Here is a 20560-nt window from a genome sequence, read left to right as displayed (position 1 = left end):
TTTAGCCTGTTTTATTGAATAGACTGGGAAGGTTCATGAAATAAACATGAAAACCACAGGAGACTGAGAAGAATGCCTTAGTTTGTAGTCCTGCTGTGGTGGACAACCGCTGTTCATTGTTCCCTCTACCTTCCTGGTATTTCCTGTGCATGCATTCACACCTTGGAGGGGCTGGCTAGTAGGTGGAGGAGGGGAAGGTGATGGCTCAGATGTTGCTTGGCATGGGTACCAAAAAACAAAACAAAACAAAAAAAACACCCTCCCAAACAAACAAACAAGCAAACAAAAAAACTCTTGTGAAGGAAACCCTTGTAGTGGGGCAAGAGAGCTGCATGACCAGATGGCCCCCACACAGGGCTTTGTGTGTAGAGGGCAATGCCACCTCTTAATATGTTTCTCCAAAATATTTATCCCATGTGTCACTGTAATAGTGAGAAACATGGTGTGTGTCCACACCAAGAGTGTGTGTGTGTGTGTGTGTGTGTGTGTGTGTGTGTGTGTGTGTGTTGAGGGGGCAGTGTGCATGGGTGTTCAGGTGCCTGAAGAAGCCAGAAGAGGGCGTCCTCCCCTGAAGCTGAAGTCCTGCCATGTGGGTGCTGAACCCCTGTCCAGGGGTCCTCCGGGAGAGCCGCACATGCTCTCAACCACTGAACCGGCTCTCAGGCACCTCTTCTGGCACTTGGATTTGGAATTGTCCTTCCTTCAGCTTCTTGGCTGCTCTCTGGGGGTCCTGGTTCCCTTTCTGGGCAGAGACGCCAGCAAGGGCAGCTTTCCATGGGCTGCTTACTGCCCTTGTCATCTGCTCCCCTTCAACACTTGCCCATTCTCAGCACAAAGGAACACCGCTACCAATTACATCTGGGTCTTCTCCTTGGCTGTTCTGCAGAGTTTGCCCCTGCGCTGGGGCTCTGCCCAGACGTTTCTGGTTTCTCTGCTGGCTCCCTGCCTGACTCCACATGGCCTCCTCTGTGGGATTCTTCTGTCTCCGCTCCTCTTGTTATTCCCAGCTCCTCAGTCTTTAGTTCTGGGGTCCGTCCCTCCACCCCAGCCACCCTTCTCTGTGTGTCTCCACCCTTCTGTGCTGAGTCTCCAGCTGTCCTGGACACTGATGCAAGATCCCTCATCTCAACACCTTGAACCCAAAATAGAGAGGTTTTCATGCCCATTCAGTGAGCCCTGAGCGACTACCACCTGCGTGAGGTTTTTGTTTTTTGCATTTATACAGTCACATAGTGTGGGGGGGTAAATATCATCCACTGACTACAGTGGCTGCTGCCCTGGGTCCCACCAAAGGTGTGATTGCATACATACAGTAAATCATATCAGTCTCCCATTTTAAAAATGTGGGGTTCAGAGGCGTTTCTGGCAATAGTGTTTCAGATTAGGAGCAACAGACCTGCAACTCCCACCTCTGTGCATACCTAGGTCCTCCCAGGTCATGAATAGTATGGCTAACCCTCCCCTTTCAATGCTCAGAGTCTAAGAGCTGCTGGGAGCCACAGCAGGAGCCCAGGCATGCGCTGTGGTGTGCCTAGAGGATGGGCAGTGTGGAAAGGCAGCCAGGCAGGGAGTCATCAGGATGTGAGGAGCTTGGAAAAGGAAGCGTCTGGGATGCTAAGGAGGATGAGGCCGGACAAACACACACACACACACACGCACACGCACACACACACACACACACACACACACACGCAAGCACACATACACACACACAAGCCCCTGTGACACGAAAACCGCTAGAAGCGTCTCATGAGAAAGTAGCGCTTGTCCAGAAGAGAGAATCCTGTTTTTCAACAGTTGGGCATACATATCTAGATTACTCCATTTGCAGGCCAGGAGGCTGCACAGTGGGGGACCTTTGAGAGGCCTTCTCCAGAAGTGGGAAATGATAGAGAATTACCACTTCCCTCCCAGGGGGGGCACAATGGAAAGGTCACACCCATGCACCCCTCCCTGGTGCAGTGTTGGCTCTGGAAGCCCTTCTCTGTTCACTACTAAGGCATGTTATCCTCCTTCCTAGACTGTGGACAGAAAGATGACGAATAACATGTGACTCAGGGTTTTGACTCAGCTCCTAGTCCAGGCTGGGCATGAGACGCATGGTCAATGACCGTCTCACTGCAGTGACCTCTGTGCAGGAAGCAAAGGACACGCTCAGCGTCTCTGACTCCCACACAGTTTCCATGTGCTCTGGGTCTCCCAGCTGTAGCCGGTGCTTGTGTGACTCGATTCCCAGCCCATGTAACTCTGTATCCTCTCCTGGTTGTGTTGTGTTGTGTGAGGGGCTGGAAGCCACATCCAGGACCACACACACAAGGTCTCTACTATGGAACCCCACCTTCAGCCTGGCTCCCGTCTCGCAGGTTGCAGAGAAGAAAGTTGGGGATCTTTGTTGAGGAGGTCCATTTGCTTTGGCACTCAAGATCTGAGTGGAAGTAAGAGTTTGCAGTGGCTTGGGACACCTTCCCGCAGGCCCCAGGCCTTGCCACAAACTCCCTTCCGTCTCCCAACCTTCCTCTATCTGATTAGAGACTTCACTTGCCCCTCTCCCCCATCTCTCAAGCACAAGACATAACTGCTCATCCAGCCTCCTGGCCCTCCACCAATTGTGACCCTTAGACTCTTGCACAGGGCTGCACAGCTGCCGAGCTGTGGTCCCTCTGGTTTTGCAGATGGGGTAGCAGAGGCACCTCCGCAGTGGTCAATTTCATCTAAAGAAGGAATCCCAAAGAGTCTTGATTTTCTTTTCTTTCTTTGAGACAGAATCACGTGTAGTCTAGGTTAGCCTCAAACGTGCTATGTAACTGGACAATGTCCTTGACCTACTGACCCTCCTGCCTCCACTTTCCAAGTGCTGGAGTATGTGCTAGCATGCCCATCTAAGAGCCTTGCTCTGATGGTTCAGCTGAGTGGAGAGCCTTTGGCTTCCCCAGAACCAAAGCTGTTTCTCCTACGACAGTCAGGATGGGCTGTGCGGCTGGCATGTTTGTTCCCTGCTCCCTTCTTGACTCTGGCCATAACTACAGCCCTTCACAGGTTCTACCCTGAGACCGGGGGTGAGGGGCTGGCACACCCTCTTCTCATCCTGGCCCCAACGTGCCTGTCTCCCATATTCTCACATGCGTGGAGAACCACACCCGCACACATCCTCATACACACAGTGCCCACGTCCGATCCGCACCTATGCTCACATCACCAACTCCCAGCAGCTTCCATTGCTGTGATGGAAGGAGCGGAGCTCTTGGAAATTTCCTAATCTTTTACCCGAAAATTCTCCCTTCATGATCCCCACCCAAGGAGGGGAGCAGCCTTTGTCCTGGGAAGGGCAGAGCTATTTCTAGGACTTAGTGTTCCACACCCTCCCCAGCAAATGGAGTTTACCCTCTGGCCACAGTCTAGTCGAGGTCTTTCCCCAGAGCGTGCCCATTGGCAAAGCTCCATATCTGAGTTAAGAAGGCTGGGGAGTGGGGGCGGGGTGGCAGTAAACCCTGGCTACCGTCTCAGTCCATCCATTGCTGTTACCTAAGGTCTACTTCCTTTCTACCTGCAAGCATCGGGCTGATTATTGGGTATGTGAAACTACAAACCCCATTTTTTTAAAGTTTCTCATCTAAGATCCCTCTGTAATAAAGATTTCCTGATTGATATACAACCTGCGTCATGTCTCAGTCTCCTTGTGTAAATAAGCTCTAGCACCTAACTCTAGGGGATGCTTCTAGTTAACCCCATAAGGGTTTTTTGAGTTAAAGGGTTTAGAAGCCCCCTCCAGCGCTGGGGTGTAGGTACCATGCTTTCAAATCTGCCATGGTTAGACTTGAGTAATTTAGGGTGATGGGAAGGTAGACCCTTTGTTGCTTGGTTGACCTGAGTGCAGGCATCCAGGATACAAAGCCATCACAGGCTGGACTTGGACACACGTGTATTCGTGCATGTGTTGTACACCTTGTGTGTGTGTGAGAGTGTGTATGTGTGTGTATGAGTGTGTGTGGTGTGAGTTTGTATATGCTAGTATGTGGGAACAGGAAGTCAGCATCAAGTATCTTCCTCTATTGTTTTCCACCTTGGTTTTCTATTTTCTTTTTTGAGACAGGGTCTTTCTATGTAGCCTTGACTGTCATGGTACTCACTATGTAGACCAGGATGGTTTTGAACTCCTGGAGGTACACTGGCCTCTGTCTCCTGAGTGCTGAGATAAAGGTGTGCACCACCATACCCAGCCTTCTGCTTGTTTTTCAAACAAGGTCTCTTACTGAACACAGAACTTACTGATTGGTTAGGCTATCTGGTCAACAAGCCTCAGGGATCCTCCTGTCTCTGTGTTGCCCTCTTGATGTGCAGAGCTAGAGCTACAGACTGCCTGACCTTTTACGTGGGTGTTGGGGATCCAATCTCAGGCCCTCACGCTTGTGTGACAAACTCTTTACTGGCTAAGTCATCACTTCTTTTAAAATTTTTTAAAATTTATCTTTTTCTTTGGCCTTTATTTTATTTTATACATATAGGTGCATTGCCTGTATGTATGTATGTATGTGTACCATGTGTCTGTGGTGACTGTAGAGGCCAAAAGAGGGTTTTTGGTCCCCTGATACAAGATACAGCTGGCTGTGAGCCACCCTGTGGATGTTGGGACCCAGGAATCAAACCTGGAAGAAAAGCCAGTACTCTTAACTTCTAAGTCATTTTTCTAGCCCCAACCATGACACTTCTCAAATTGCCAAATGTAAAAAGACATTTGTGATCCACTTGTAGGGAGGAGATTCGAGGGGACTCTGAGAAGGTTGGTTCTGGATTAACAGAGCTGAGTCACTAAACAGGGACTTAGAAGGCAGGCAGAGGAAAAGAGCTGCAGAGCCATGGTGAGGGGCCAGGAATGTGTGCCTAAACATTTTTTGTTTGGAAATAATTTGAAATTTATGAAAAGTTATAAAATAATAACTTCATATTTTTTTTACCAAGATTGATTTATTGCTAACATTAAAAGCTATTTAATATTATTATAATTTGTTGTAAGAAGACCTCTTGGCTGCCCAGACTCGAAATAATCACACAGAAACTGTATTAATTAAATCACTGCTTGACCAATTACTCAAGTGTATTGCTAGCTAGCTCTTACATCTAGAATCAACCCATCTCCATTATTTTATATTTTACCACGAGACTCGTGGCCTACCAGCAAGGTTTCAGCATGTCTGTCTCTGGCAGTGGCTCTGTGGCTTCTCCCTGACTACTCCTTCTTTCTCCCAGCATTCAGTTTAGTTTTCCCTGCCTAGCTCTGTTCTACCCTATCAGGCCAAGTCAGTTTCTTTATTCACCAATGGTATTCACAGCCTACAGAGGAGAATCCCACATCATCATTTATTTGTTTTTTGGTGTGTGTGTGTGTGTGTGTGTGTGTGTGTGTGTGCACACGCGCATTTGGGGGTGTGCACAGAAACTCCATAGTACATATGTGTAAATCAGACTAAAACTTACAGGAGTTGGTTCTTTCTTTCTACAGTGTGGGTCCCTGCGATCAAGCTCAGGTTGCTAGGCTTGGCGACAATCCCCTCTTTACCCACTGAGCCGTCTCCATGGCTTCTATTGCTAACGTTTTGTTCCAGGTGCTTTACCACCGTCCCCCACCCTGTTTGCCTACGCACAAATGTTTGTATATAAGTATCTCTTGATTGCTTTTTGTGAAACATATGAAGGTTATGACCACATTGTGACGCTTATCCTAAATCCTTCAGTCAGTATTTCTCAAGACCAGGGATATTTTCTTATAGTACTGCAGTAAAGCCATCTGTGTCTTAGGTTTGCACCAAGGCATCACTTCCCTTTAATCTACCACCCTTATTCCAGTTATATTTGTCGATCTAACAATGTCCTTGGCACTGTATTATATCCCTGCTGTAGAACTCAGCTGCAATTGTTTGTTTTAGTTCTTCAGTCTCTAAGCTAGAACCTCTCCCCAGCCTTCCTTGATCTTTTAGGACACTGAAAAGTCAAAGGACTTTCGTGAGGATCTTGGGCAGAGGAGGTTTTACTAGTGGTTTAGAATAAAGACACGGGTGCCCAGTTGCCTGTCAGAGTAGCAAGGTTGTTCTGGCACCCTGTGTCATAGCTGATCACTTTTAAATTCTGCAAATGACGGGCCCACCTGGAGGTGTAGTTATGAAGCCTGATACATGGCAAAATCTACTCTTGAGTCGGCTTGGACTGCAGTGAGTCTCTGAACTCGCAGTCAGGGCTCAAGGTCAAGGCCAAGTAGGGCCGTGCATAACAATGATGGCAGTTCATGGTCTACCCTGCTGCCTCTTCAGGTGTTTGAGGGACTCTGTAGTCTAGACAAACAGTCATATCTGGAGCTAGAGGCAGCTGAGGACACAAAAGGGACATATCAGTGCGATAGGTTTTAGCATAAGTCTGTACCAGCCACCCCAACTGTGGCAGTGAAGATCGATTAGTCCCCACAAAATGGTGCACTTTCTAATTAGCAGTATGTCCCAATGTGCATAGTTGGGGTGTACCTGGAGAAGTGACCTGGGAAACACTGAAGCCACACACTTCCTGAACATCAGAAAATGGTGTCTTTACCCTCAGACACAAGGGGAGTTCCAGACAGACCCAAGTTCCGCTATGGAAGAAAGTTCACACTCTTCCCACCTGGGTGATGTCCTTTTTGATTTTTGAGATTAGAAGATAATAACATCATTTCTCACTTCCCCTTTCTCCCTCTAAACCTTCCCACATACCCCTCCTTGATCTCTCTCATGCTTCTCTTTTTAAACTGATTTTTGTAACATGCATATAAATACATGCCTATTTCTAAACACAACCTGCACAGTCTGTATGATGATACTTGTATTCATGTTTTCAGGGTTGATGATCATGTGTTATTGGCTAGCCAATTGGTGTGCTCTTCCTGGGGAAAATGATTTCTCTCACTCTGAGCATTCCCGCGCTGCCTGCATTTTTTTATGTAGAGTTGAGGCCTTGTGGGGTTCTCCCCTTCAACTCCTGAACACTTTGGCATGTCTATTACTGTCCCTGTTCAGCTCCTGTATGGTCAGTCATGTTGGAGAGACTTTAGGGGCATAGCTTTCTGACAATCCTAGGAGACACAACCTCACAACAAACTCCCTGATTCTCCAGCTCTTACGATCATTTCTCCCCGTCTTCCAAAATGTTCCCTGAGCCTTGGGAACAGGGGTCGTGTTGCAGATGTATCCACTGGGACTGGGCTCTACAACTCTGTGTTTTGATTGCTTGTGGTTTCTATAACGGTCTCTGTCTGCTGCAAAGAGAAGTTTCCTTGATGGAGGGTGAGGACTATGCTTACCTGTGGGTATAAGGACAGAGCATAGCAGGGATTATGCTGGTCTAGTAAAGTAGTGGTTGTAGGGTCTCCTCCAAGACCCATAACTTAGCCCTGGGTATTTAGCTAGGTTTCCGGTAGCAGGCATGGGTTCCCGGTTTCCCTCTTGTTGAGCAGGCCTTAAGTCCAGTAAGGGAGCTGCTGGTTACCACCAAGGTTTGCTTCTATTGCACTCTCAGGGCTATTGTACCATGTTGGTTGTTGTTGTGGTTCATAGGCATCATAGCTGGGAAGGACTGTTGTCTGCCTCTCTCCTTTGGAAGCTTGTATGTGTCTTCCGGTACCATGAAAGCTAGTCCTCAGATAGAAACTGATGTGGGAAGTCCTTCTGTACATGTGTTTCTTGATGGTTGATGAATAAAGCTGCTTTGGCCTATAACAAGGCAGAATATAACCAGACTGGAAGGGCTATAGAGAGAGAGTAGGCGGAGTCAAAGTGATGCCATGTAGCTGTCGAAGGAGTGGACACCAGAACCTTACCCAGTAAGCCACAGCCTTGTGGCAATACACAGAACAATAGAAATGGGTTAATTTAAGATGTAAGAGCTTGCTAGACAGGCACCTAAGCTATTGGCCAAATAGTGTTGTAATTAACATAGCTTCTGTGTGATTATTTGGGTCTGGGCAGTTGGAATGAAAGAGCAGGTCAGGTCTAGCTCAGGCGGCCTCTGAGTCGTGTCTGAAGTGCAGGGCATCATCAATAATAAGGGCTTACTTTCTACCTGGTGGAGAAGTAAAAACAATAGCAATAGCCTATGTGTTTTGGGAGTCCTGGAAAGCTCTAACCAACAACTCAAAGCCGGACTTTTCATGCCTGAGGCTGCAGTTTTTGTTAGATATCCTCTGGCTCTTGGGGGGCATTGTCAGCCCTGCTGTGACACTTTAGGACTGCCCCATGACTTCCCGTAAGCAGGTGGCCCTCCTATTTCTCTTTTCTGACCTGAAGGAGAAGTGTCTAATGTGGGAAAGAGCACTTGAAGGAAGCAGTGAGGTCCGTGGGTAGCATGAACCTATCTGGAAATCTTCATTTCTGAAGCTTGATTTTCTTCTGGTGACATCAGTTCAGGCTGCCATGTATGGCCTGCCAACTCTTATTCACCCATCTGTGCAGGCGTGAGTCCACCTGCCTCTGCATCCATTCAACCGGGCCTAGCATCATCTGTAGACTCCTGCTCATCTGACATTGTCAACACAAGAGCCGTTCCGTAGACATGCATGCTTTCTATTTTTTTGTTTTGAGGATTTTTTTTGTGTTTTGTTTTTTGTTTCTTCTTTTCTTTATGGAGTGTGTGCCTGTTTGCTTTCTTAGAAGGCATTGTGTCCTCCTCTTACACTCTATCTACTTCGTTCTGAGAAGGTGTCTCCCTGAACCTGGGCCTTCTGGTCTTTCTGTCTCTGCCCTCTCAGAACTGACAAGGGATGTTACATAGGATTCAAATTCCAGTCCTCGGAGTCTTACTGCAAGCACTCTTAACCACTGGGTCACCTCTCCAGCTCTGTTGTTTTGAGCGACATAGTCTCTGTGTAGCAGAGGATGACCTTGACCTTCTGTCTTCCTGCCTTCACCTCCTACATGCTAGGGTAGCCAGGGTACATCACCGTGCCCAACTGTGCAGGCCTGGGGCTGATGCATCCCAGGCAAGCACTCCACCCTAAACATATGCCCAGGCCAGTTTTCAAAGGCTTCTCCATTTTAAAATGCCTCACTTTACTTCTCATTTACTTTAGTTGTTTTGGAGAGAAATTTTTCTAAAATAAATCACAAACCTGGATTTCTTTAAATTTTTTTTTTCCCCACGATATGTTTGTGTACTGCTTGTGTACCTGGTGTTTGTGGGGAGCCTCGGAGCCGGAGTTGTGGATGTTGTGAAGTACCGCATGAGATGCGGGGAACCGAACCTGCGCCATCTGGAAGGGTCACCTGTGCATTTAACTCCTTAGGCATCTCTTCAGTCCCAAACTTCCTTCCTTTAAAAAGAGTCTGGGCCTGTCATCTGAGTCTTCCTGGGTGAGCCAGGCCACTGATCTGGATGCAAGAGCAGTTGGGGGTGGCATTAAGGCCAGTCACTCTCCACACTAGGTTTCAGTTGCTCTGTTCTGCCGTCTCCTTTGGGTACCCTACCCAGAGATTCTGCCATTCCACTGTTACCACCCCTCTGGCCATGTCCCCTTTAATGTTCTCCGGCTGGGAAGTTTATTAACTGGTACTAGACTCGTGTATAAAAGAGCCCAAGTTCTTTAGGTGTTTACGAAAGACTCTTTTAGAGTTTTGTTTATCATTAAGCACAGAATCCTCACTTGTAACTTCTGTGTTTGCTTGATTTCCAAACTGCCTCCATTTAGGAGGTCCTTGACTGCCTAAATCCTGGAACTGGCCCAGGATAGATTAATTGCTCTTCCTTGAATCTTACTGCTGTCTGTCCTGAAGAAGGGAGGAGATGGCAGAGCCATCTGTATCGACTCCACCCTCAAAAGAAGGCAGAAGTTAGGAATGCAGGATGGGGCCAGAGGCATCAGAGTGGTCCCAAATTACTGAGGAAGGTGGGGGCAGCTGGGCCACATGGATAGCATGAGTGGGACTAGGAAAGGGGTCGCTGCGTCCTCTTGACTCTGGGTGATGGCCGTTGTACATGAGCCACTGGAGCCCATCAGAAAGTCCGACCAGGACCTGGAAAGCCTGGTTTCCTCTCAAGGCTTGAAGCATGACCACCAGCACCAGATGTGAGATGGACATTTGGATGGGGGTGGATAAGTCTTTAAATGTTCCATATGCCACAGCAACACACGATGACTCTTCTCAGTTCACAATCAGGCATGGGCACCATAGGGATTCTTTTCTGTAAATAGCAGTGACTTGTCAGGTGGGAATCCCTTTTATGACGCCCCAAAGATCCCTGTCCTTCATCCTGGTGACGTGCACTACCCAATTGTGACAAGCACATTTCTGGGCTTGGACACTCTGACCCCATTCAGAAACTGTCAACCCCTTACACTGACAGCCACACCTCTCCTTCTAAAGATGAATGCTCCTAACATGTTTCCAGGCAAGAAGATTGCAAGCTACTGACTGTGTATACTCATCAGTACACATGCATTCACAATGCATGCTCACATATAAAGCAGTTCTGCAGGCTCACACACATGCACCTGTTCTGCACCCTTACACACATAGTAAGACACACTCATGCACACATAGACACAAACACCACCCACTCTATATGCTCATGTTTTCTCAGACACATATGCACCCATTCAGCACACACACATGTATGCTCCAACACATGCACCCATTCAGCACACACACAAGTATGCTCTAACACATGCACCCAGTCTATACCTTTGCATACACATTGCCACGTGTACCTTTTCTCATTCTTACATGCATGCTCAGACACATGTACCCACTCTACACACCTACATTTTTACTCAGGCACCTGCTTTGCATGCTGAGACATGTGAAATCACACATCCTGGAATGCTTGTGGAGAGACACTGGGCCCAGCTGAGGCCATAGTTATAAGGGCTTTCTGCCCCACTATTGGGTCCTTACCAGCAGGGTCTTGGGTGCTTGACTGGGGGAGGGGGTAACATCCTAACTCTCTCCTTTTCCCAGGACTTTTGTCAGCTGCACCATGGCTCTGGAGAAGGTTCCTTGTTTCAGCCTCAACACGGACTCCACTATGGCTGGTAGAGAGGGCTGGAGTGCAGGGCGTTTGGGCCTGGAGAGGAGCAAGGGACAGGCAGTAGACGGTGGAATGGCTGGTGTGCACCGGGTGTCCTCACGAGACCCTACACATATGACCCCATCATCCTTATCAGGTGCAGGAGCTCAGCTGAATGGAAGGGCTATGGCTGCCCCGGAACCGTCATCCGCAGCTCTCCTCCCTCCACCTCCTTCCCCAGAGGGCTGGCGTTTGACTCACTCTGTGGGAACCTGCTGAAGGTGGACTCTCATAGAAACGAGTTGCTGGATGCCCCTGGCTTTCCAAGAGATAGAGGGGTGGGTGGGAGGTGAGAGGAAGGGGAGGCAGGTAGGGGAAGGAGGGACTGGGGGTGTGGGGAGTGGCTCTGGCTGACTGTACAGATGCTAGCCAGATGGAACAGAGGGGTGGGGGTGGTGGGGAAGAATGGCCAAGGTCTACAGGCCCCTGGGAGTCTCTGAGAGAAGGTGTGCTTACCCCACCTCCTGTCAGGGCAGCCACATGGAGCTCCTACACCAGCAAGTTCATCCGGAGAGGTCGACATTCCCCGCTTCCATGCCCTCAACACACTCTTCCATCTGCCAGGTGAGGGGCCTGGCTGCGGTCTGGTGTACACTGCCCGCCCAGCCTCCCCTCCCAGAAATCTATCTCTATGCATGTCTAGGGGGGCTTCCTCTCTAGATGTTTCTATAACACAAAGAGTGTCCCAACTGGTCCAGTCTGGGGTGACAAATGGGGTGCTGCTGTCTGAGTGCCAACCCCCCCCCCAAATGGAAGCCCCATCAAGGGGAAGAGGTTCCTCATCCCGAGCTGAAGGGGCTCCAGGGGCTGACCCCGAGGGTGACTCTCAGCTCAGGGTGACTTCCTTCTCCAGATAACTGGGGTGTAAGCCCAGACTGCCCCAGTGAGGTGGGAGGGTCACTCTGGTGCAGGATCCAGGAATGGTGGTCACTTCAGTCCTCCTTATCAGTTTACTCTGTCCTCCGTGGTCTGTCCCATTGTGTCTCTGGCTATCATCATGGGGACTCTTTGTGTCCTTCTGGAGCCTCTCCTAGGATGTGACTGATGGCGTGTCTACCCGTCATCAAGTGCCTTGACCCCCAGGATCTCTGATCTGGTCTGTCTGTCCATGGTGCTCCTGAGCAATCCCCATACCTCCAGTGTCTATAGACCTCACCCCATTTTCTGCAGAGGATTTGGGCCCACACTTCCTGGGCCACCACCCACTCTCTTAGACACAGACATGTAGGTAGGTGCGGACATGCATGCGTGTGTACGTATGCAAATACGTCTGCATATGCAGGGACACAGCTGTTCTCTCCTGCAGGGCTGCTTCAAAGGAAGACTCTGGAGGACTTGGAGAAATGCGTGGAGAAGGATGAGTGGCCACAGATCCCAGATCCTGACCGGCTCGTTTGTCCCTGTTTCCCTTCCCTGCTTGTCTCCCCCAGGGTTTACACATGCCTCTGACTCTCTACTACGGAACCTAGGTTATGGGTGGCATCTAGGGCTTGAAACCCATGAAGGAGATGCCAGCACAGCCCTGGGAGGCCCTGTGCTGGGAGGTTGGGAAATCACTTCTTTGCCCCAGGCATGAGTCTCCATCTTGCTGGGCAAGGTGAATGGGATTGGGAAAGGGTTTTTGGCCACCAACAGTGACTACAACTATACTGATGTGTGTGAGTGCGTGCGCACATGCACGCCTGGGAGTGGGGGTTGGGTGGGCAGTGAGGCCCTAGTTTCATTTATGGCCCCAAGGGATGCTGAGACACTAAAGAGGAGGACCGAAGGCCTTCTTACCCCCATCACCCTGTCTTGGGTTCTAATTCCTTGGTCTTTCTACCCCCATTTCCCTACCTCTTGTGCCTGAGGGCCCAGAATAGGGGATGATGGAGTGGAGGTAGAGGCTGGGCGCTCTCTGGCCTAGCTAGGTCGACCCTTGATTCCTGCCCTGTCCCTACCAGGCCATCATGACTATTTGCCATTCATGAGGCATGTGTCTTAGGTTTGAGGGGTTGGGATGGATAGGTATGTAATGCGGAAAGGGGCAGCCTCTCTTAGTCCGTGAGGAGGAGGCGCGGCAGTGGTCTTTTTCCATGGGTGGGTCTCTCTGGAGTCTCCAAGAGGATGAGGCAGGACCACTTCTGTATTCCTCAAAGGTCTGTGAAGAGATAGTAAGATATTTAGGAAGGACTTGGGTGGGGTAAACTAAATGTCCAGCAGATTCAGGAGATCAAGGGACAGGCCTTGGGCTCTGGTTGAGAATGGCTGGGTGGATGGTAACTGTCGTCCTGTTCCATGGCCGTGGGGTTCTTCACCATGAGAAGCTCTGGAGGTTTATTTAAGTATTCACATGAGAAGGTCAGGCTGTGGTGGCACATGCCTTTAATCCCAGCACTTGGAAGGCAAAGGCAGCAGATCTCTGTGAGTTCGAGGCCAGCTTGGTTTACAAGAACTAGTTCCTGGGCTGGAGAGGTGGCTCAGAGGTTAAGAGCACTGCCTGCTCTTCCAGAGGTCCTGAGTTCAATTCCCAGGAACCACATGGTGGCTCACAACCATCTGTGCCCCCTTCTGGCCTGCAGACATAAATGCAGACAGGACACTGTATACATAATAAATAAATAAATCTTTTTTTTTTTTTTTTAAAAAGAGCTAGTTCCTGGACAGGCTCCAAAACTACAAAGCTACAGAGAAATCCTGTCTCAAAAAACAAAAACAAAACAACAACAAAAAAGGAATTCACATGAGAATAACCCATCGCCTCCTCTCCGCCCCCCACAATCACCATTGGTCTTCACTTCCCAGCTTTGCTAGGGATGCTGTGGATGGAGACCTCCAGGTTCCTGAGCCCAGTGAGCCCAGGTGTCTCATTAGTCTGGGAGGCTGGTGAGCAAAGGGCAGCCTGTGCAGGGCTCACTTCTTGAACTGTTTGTGTTCTTGTATATGCCCATGTTCTTGTACCCTGTCCCATAGGTTGAGGCCTCACCCCAAACCTGGAGGGCCTATTTTGACCTAATTGTGGTAGACACACAAAAGCCTTGCTATTTATTTATTTATAGAAGGGACGGTCTTGAGATAAGTCAAAACAGCAATGACAGTTGCTGATGTCTTGTGTTTTGTGGAGGGGAGGCTCTGCTGGTTTGTCTGTCCCTGGGGACAGGAATCCAGGAGACGACTTTAGGACCTGGTGACATTCTTATTCCATTGCTGCCAATACAGATTTATCTCTCCAGCTCTCTCTGATCAGGGAGGACACAGCTCTCTTGGCTCAGGGCTTCCTCTTCCCCTCCAGGATTCAGGGAAGCTCTGTGTGGGTACCTCTGCTGGTCCCCGCCAGCCCTGTGCTGTTTACTCTGGAGGGACCAGCTCCAGCCACCGTCTGCTATGCCACCAGTGCCCCCTAGCTTCCGCCCCAGGGCAGAACTGTGAGCACGCATTTGTCATTCTTTGCTTCAGCAGGCTCATCTGACACGCAAGGGAGATTCTCCAAGTGGGGCATGGATATCCTGCAATCAGAGACCACATCTTTGGGGATATTGTCAAATTTAAGAAGTGGCATGGCTGGCATACTTGCCTCGGAGTTTCTGAGCTGTCCTGGAAGCTGAGCATCTAGGTGAGAGAGAAGGGTGAACCAGGAGGGCTGTTGTATTCCCGTCATTGTGATGGGACTCTCATCTACTACGTGATTTACGGCAGGAGATCTGTTTTCCTATACAATGAAGCAAAGGTCTTTAAGAAGTTTGCCCAAGTTGGGCAGTGGTGGCACACATCTTTAATCCAAGCACCGGGGAGGCAGAGGCAGGTGAATCTCTGTGAGTTCCAGGCCAGCCTAGTCTACAATAGCTAGTTCCAGGGCAGGCTCCAAAGCTACAGAGAAACCCTGTCTCGGAAAAAAAAAAAATCAATCAAACAAAGCAAAACAAAACAAACAAACAAACAAAATACAATGCAGGAGGCAAGCTGGGACTAAGGTCCCCATTTTCTGATTCGGGGTCTCCGAGATAATTCCAGGGTGGGCTTTTTCTTGCTCTTTCCCCACCTGCCCTGAGGATTTAGTGTGTGGGACAGGCACACTTTCTCACCCATGAGAAAAGTGGTGCATGCTTGCTTGCTTGAGCTCCAACAATTCCAGGTGTGCTGTGAGCGCTGTTGGATTTGAGTCACTGCCTTGTGACTCTTGGAAGGCTGGCCCGGCCACCTGACTTCCTGAGTGCCTCTGTCACCTGTCATTCACGTCCCGTGCTGCTGCTTCTTGATCTAACTTAAGGGGACGACGGATGCTTTCGCTGGGGGTCAGAAGCCTCTGGCTGGGAGCTGACACAAAGCGAGCATGGACCGTGGGTAACCCAGGCTGTCACTTGTCACTTACCCTTGCCGTCTCCTGTCCTTGTTCTTCAGAGCCGGCAGGGCATCTGGAGTGGCTAGACACACACCTGGCAGATCTGTACCAGCCAGAGTGCTGCTGGCTTTCCTGGGGGTGGTCAGGGGGAGGGATGAGGGCCTGTGGCCTGGCCTGGGCTCACACAGAAACCAGGAGGATGTGTTTCGGACCGGATTTCCATCGTGACCCCACTGAACTCCCAAAGGTTCATGCTCACTCTGAGCTTCGCTCTACGCCTTACCCACTGGGCGCAGACTCATGAATGTGCACACACAGTCCATGGGGGTTCCTGCATCCCCCGACACCCACTCTTCATGTTCTGTATCCCCTAATGTTCTCTGTGCCCCTTCCTATATGGGGCTGAGGAAGGTCATATTCCTCTCCTCTCCTGGATCACGTTGCTCTTTTTGGACCAGGATCATGGGAAGGAGCAGTTGTGGCCTACAAGCTATCGACTCCAAGAAGGAGATTCAGGTAAGTGCTATGTGGTGGGCGAGGATACACACACTCCGGAAGAGATGAACGAGCCTTCCCTTGCCCATCTAGGTCTGATTTGTCTTCATTTATTAAACCCAGCTATTTGGTTTCCCCGGCTTTGCCTAAGTGTCTCTGAGCTTGTCTTACAGTGCCCTCTGCTGGCTATTAATCTAAATGACCGCAGCTTGTTGTATTGGAAGGCTTTCTGGGACTTGCCTCTCATTGACCCCTCAGTCCTTACCATGAACACACCCCTCAGGCACGCCTGACTTCTGGACTTGGCCTCTTGGGGCTGATTATATAGCTGTGATGGATGTCTGGGGTCATTGGAGAAAGGGGCCTGAGAGAATGGGATTCTGGGTTCGTGAGCTGATGGGTCTTGGGAGAAAAGAAGGAGAACATTCCCTGTGGCCTTGCTCAACAGTGAAGTTGGGAGATTCCCACAGACCATTTAGGCAGAAGGGATCCAGCAAAACTAGAATTCCAGGAAATCCTAGGCTCAGCCACACCAGTGACAATGAAGGATCTTGGCAGAGCCATTTGCAGGTTTTAAAATTTAAGGCACCTAGAGCGTAGCACTCTGAGTGTCCCCTTGGTCAGGTAGGGTGACACATCTGAGTGTCGCCTTGGTACGGTCAGGTAGGCTGGCAGAAGCTCATGCTTTTACAGTTGAGGAGACAGAGGTCTGGAGATGGGAAAGCAGGTTGGAGCTAGTTCTTCATAGTCTGAAAGCAGGGCCTGTAGGAGAGTTGTGGGGCCATCAAGGCGGTAACTATGGGGTGCGCAAGTGGCTCTTGCCTCATCCTCTGCTGTGTTTAGACCTGGTTGATCACTATTTTGAGCCAGGCAGGTCTCACTGTGGGAAGGCAGGAGCAGAGTCTGAGCAAAGTGGAGAGATAGCCTGTCTCTAAAAGTCAGGGGCACAGTTCCGTTCAGGGTGCTTGTCTAGCGTGCATGAGGTTCTGGGTACCAGCCCAGCACTGAAAATAAAAACCCCACAGAATGAGCACTGGGTATGGTGGCACAAGCCTGTAATCTTGCCACCTGGAGTGCCAAGGCAGGAGACTTGCAAGTTCTAAGTTAGTTTAAGGTACATAATCTAGATCCCGTCTTAAAACAAACACATAAAGAAACCAAACAACCAACCAGTCACTCAGTCAAGCCCAAATACCCAAACGACTTGTGTGTGGCGTGTGGGTGGGCACATGTGTGCAGGCTGTGGTTTCCTGTGGGTGGGCACAAGCCTCAGTCCCCAGGGGGTTTGGACAGGGGCAGGGCTGGCTGGTCTGGCCCCATCGGGGGTCACATTCAGGGTACATGCTCAGTGCCAACGGTGATACAGAAGGAGCTGAGCTGGGATCTGTAGTCAGAGGGTAACCCAGGAGCTAGACCTGTGAGGCAGCATGATGGGGGCAGCCTGTTCCACTGTGGCTCCCTTACACTCTTTTCTCTAGGCCAGCTAAGCCGTCCTGTATACCACCGTCCTCTATACCACCGCCCTGTATACCACCGTCCTCTATACCACCGTCTTGTATACCACCATCCTGTATACCACCGCCCTCTATACCACCGTCTTGTATACCACCGTCCTGTATACCACCGCCCTCTATACGACCGCCCTCTATACCACCGTCCTCTATACCACCGCCCTCTATACCACCGCCCTCTATACCACTGTCTTGTATACCACCATCCTGTACACCACCGCCCTCTATACCACCGTCTTGTATACCACCATCCTGTATACCACAGCCCTCTATACCACCGTCTTGTATACCACCGTCTTGTATACCACCGTCCTGTATACCACCACCCTCTATACCACCGTTCTCTATACCACCGCCCTCTATACCACCACCCTCTATACCACCGTTCTCTATACCACCGCCCTCTATACCACCGCCCTCTATACCACTGCCCTCTATACCACCGCCCTCTATACCACCGCCCTCTATACCACCGCCCTCTATACCACCGCCCTCTATACCACCGCTTGCCTCAACTTCCTGCACTTCCCACTCAGCTTGCTATTTTGGGCCGTCCCTGAGTTGGTGAGTCTCTGACGCATCTCCCTGAGCATCCCTGACTCTCCACCTAGGAAGGACTCACTGGTTCCCTCTCCCTTCAGAACTTTGCAGGGTCCTCAGGCCTATTAACCAACCTGTAGACACCGTGGGGTGAGAACCTTTCAGATAGATACTGGTTCACCGCTCTTAAAAACAAAGTAGGAGTTAGGTTTCCTCATGTCTAACCTTTCCCCCTGCTTTAGAGTGAGGTCCACTGTCTCACTCCTCCCAGCAAGGGAAGGAGCACAGCTTTCCCCTTAGCAGGCATGGAGTGACTTCTGGGGACCAAGCAGGAGATGATCTGGGAAAGGCTGAGACTGGTTTCCTACTAGGAGACCCTAGCTCCTGGTTAAGTTCAGGGAAATGAGGATGGTTGTGATCACACAAGCAAAGGCTCATGGGAGACAATCTGTAAGAGGCTTTCTGGAGCTTGTTGGACCACTCAGTGAACCCCCCTATTTTATCCTGTAAGCTAGAAAGCTGGGGTAAGAATCTGGACTCCAAAGTAGGTGTGTGTGTGTGTGTGTGTGTGTGTGTGGTGGGTTCCCTGGACCCCCATCTTTCTCCCATTCACATGCCACCTCACATTCTCGGATGTCCAAGGGGTTGATACAGAGCATCCACCGTGTTTCTTGCACTTCCTGGGACACTCTTCACAGATTCTGCTTAATGCTTAGTCCAGCCATGTGTCAACCCCTGCCTTTGCCAGGGCTGAAATGGCGGTTCAGAGAATTGAAGTCATTTTCTGTTATGTAACTGGTAGCACACAGAGCTAGGGTTTCACCCCAGGGCTGCAAGGCTAGGTATGCTCTGTGCCTACACCACACTCTTGAGTGGCTGCTGACAGGAGTTCTTTGCAAGGCTGAGAGTCCCAGGTACAACAGTCTGTGCTGTAGGTGTCATTGCCAAGTTGACCCAAGGCAGGAAGAGAAGACGGGTCTGAGCGACAGGGGGGCACATCGAAAGACATTTGATCTCTTGGACTGCAGATTTGGAGGAAGATAAGCTTAGGGGCCAGAAGGCTTCTTGCGCTGTGCTCTGTGGGCTCCTTCTGCAGCGTCTGTGGGCGGGAACCGAGCACTGTGGGTGGGAACCGAGCACTGTGGGTGGAGCGATGATGCAGATCTCTGAGGCCTTGGGAGTTCATCTTCATCCATGTTAATCCCAACAGATGCCTCATAAGTTGGTTGTAGAGTAAGAATGGGCTAGCCTGGACCCACCCTACCTCCAGCTTCCTCTTCTATAGTCAGAATGGGAGGCTGTGGGCTTTGCTCTCTACAGCAGAACTGGGAGGAACCATTTCACTGTGGCTGAGAAACTCTGTGGCTTGTGGGTACCGTGGAATAGAGCAGCAGTGGCCAAAACAGAGGCACTCACAGAGACCTTCTGTTTTCAATACAGGAACTCATATTTATGCAGAAATACAATAGTAAATTCTTTTATTTTTAATTTTCACGTTTGATTTTTGATTGGAGAATTATATTGATTTTTTAAGTTATGGAAATAATGATATTGTTTATGAATTCCAATTCAGGTTAGTATCGGGATTTTGCTTCCAATATTAGGGATATTAGGTTTTTCAGGGCCCCAATATCTGCTCAACAGCTAACTGTTGGTGCCTTCATAGATAACTGCTTGTTGGTCCGTCACCTGAACCCATCCTCTCTGCTCCAGAGGAGAGGGTAGGGTGTGTGCTCTCCTGAGCTGGAGTCTTTAGACATCAATGAAGAGGTGTCTTTCAACACGGGGGACCTTATTTTCACCCTAACACCACATCAAGGAGGAGGAGTCATTAGCATTCAGGACTGGGACTCTTGCTGTCACGAGGGACCTTATTTCCACCGACACTTCTGGGACTTGCCTGTTAAAAATTCCTTCCTCACTGGGTGTGAGCAGATGCAGTGTCTCTCCTGTGCGCCTAGGCCTCCTGCCTGGGGGCAGTGTAGACCAGGAAGGGAAAGGACTGTAAACCAATCCTGCACAGGAGACACCCAGGATGCCAGGACAGTCACGATCTTGACCCTGTGCCTTGGGCATCTTTTCCCTCTCCGCCCACCAACGGTGGGGTTACTTCCATCAGTACCACAGGTTCTTTGATTCCAAGCTTTGATCATTCTCCAGACTCAGGCATTTTGACATGTTTTGGCCCCACTAGTCACGTTCCATACCACTTTCTTTGTTTCTTCTAAGGTCCAGGGAAAGACAGAACTAGGACAAGGCTGGTGGCGTCAGAGCAGATTAAGTCCTGGACATGGGCTGGCGTCATGACTCTGGAAATGCATGAGAAAAGGAAAAGGCAAACGTATCAAAAACTCTTGTTTGCTTGTTAGTTTTTCTTTTTGTCTTTTTGGCAGGATCTCTTTATGTAGCTCTGGCTGTCCTGAAACTCACTCTGTAGACCAGGTGGGCCTTGAACTCACAGAGACCTGCATGCATCTGCTTCCCGAGTGCTGGAATAAGAGATATGCACCACTATATCAGGCCGCATTAAAGACTCTTATTGGACTGATTTGGAGCCCGAGAATTCTTTTGGGGGACATTATTGCTGTTACCTTAGAAGGAGTCCTTGATGGCTTTT

Source organism: Myodes glareolus, chromosome 10, assembly GCF_982192425.1.
Source record: "Myodes glareolus chromosome 10, mMyoGla1.1, whole genome shotgun sequence".
Lineage (NCBI taxonomy): Eukaryota > Metazoa > Chordata > Mammalia > Rodentia > Cricetidae > Myodes > Myodes glareolus.
The sequence above is the reverse complement of the archived record's forward strand: the minus strand, read 5'-3'. Positions refer to the sequence as shown.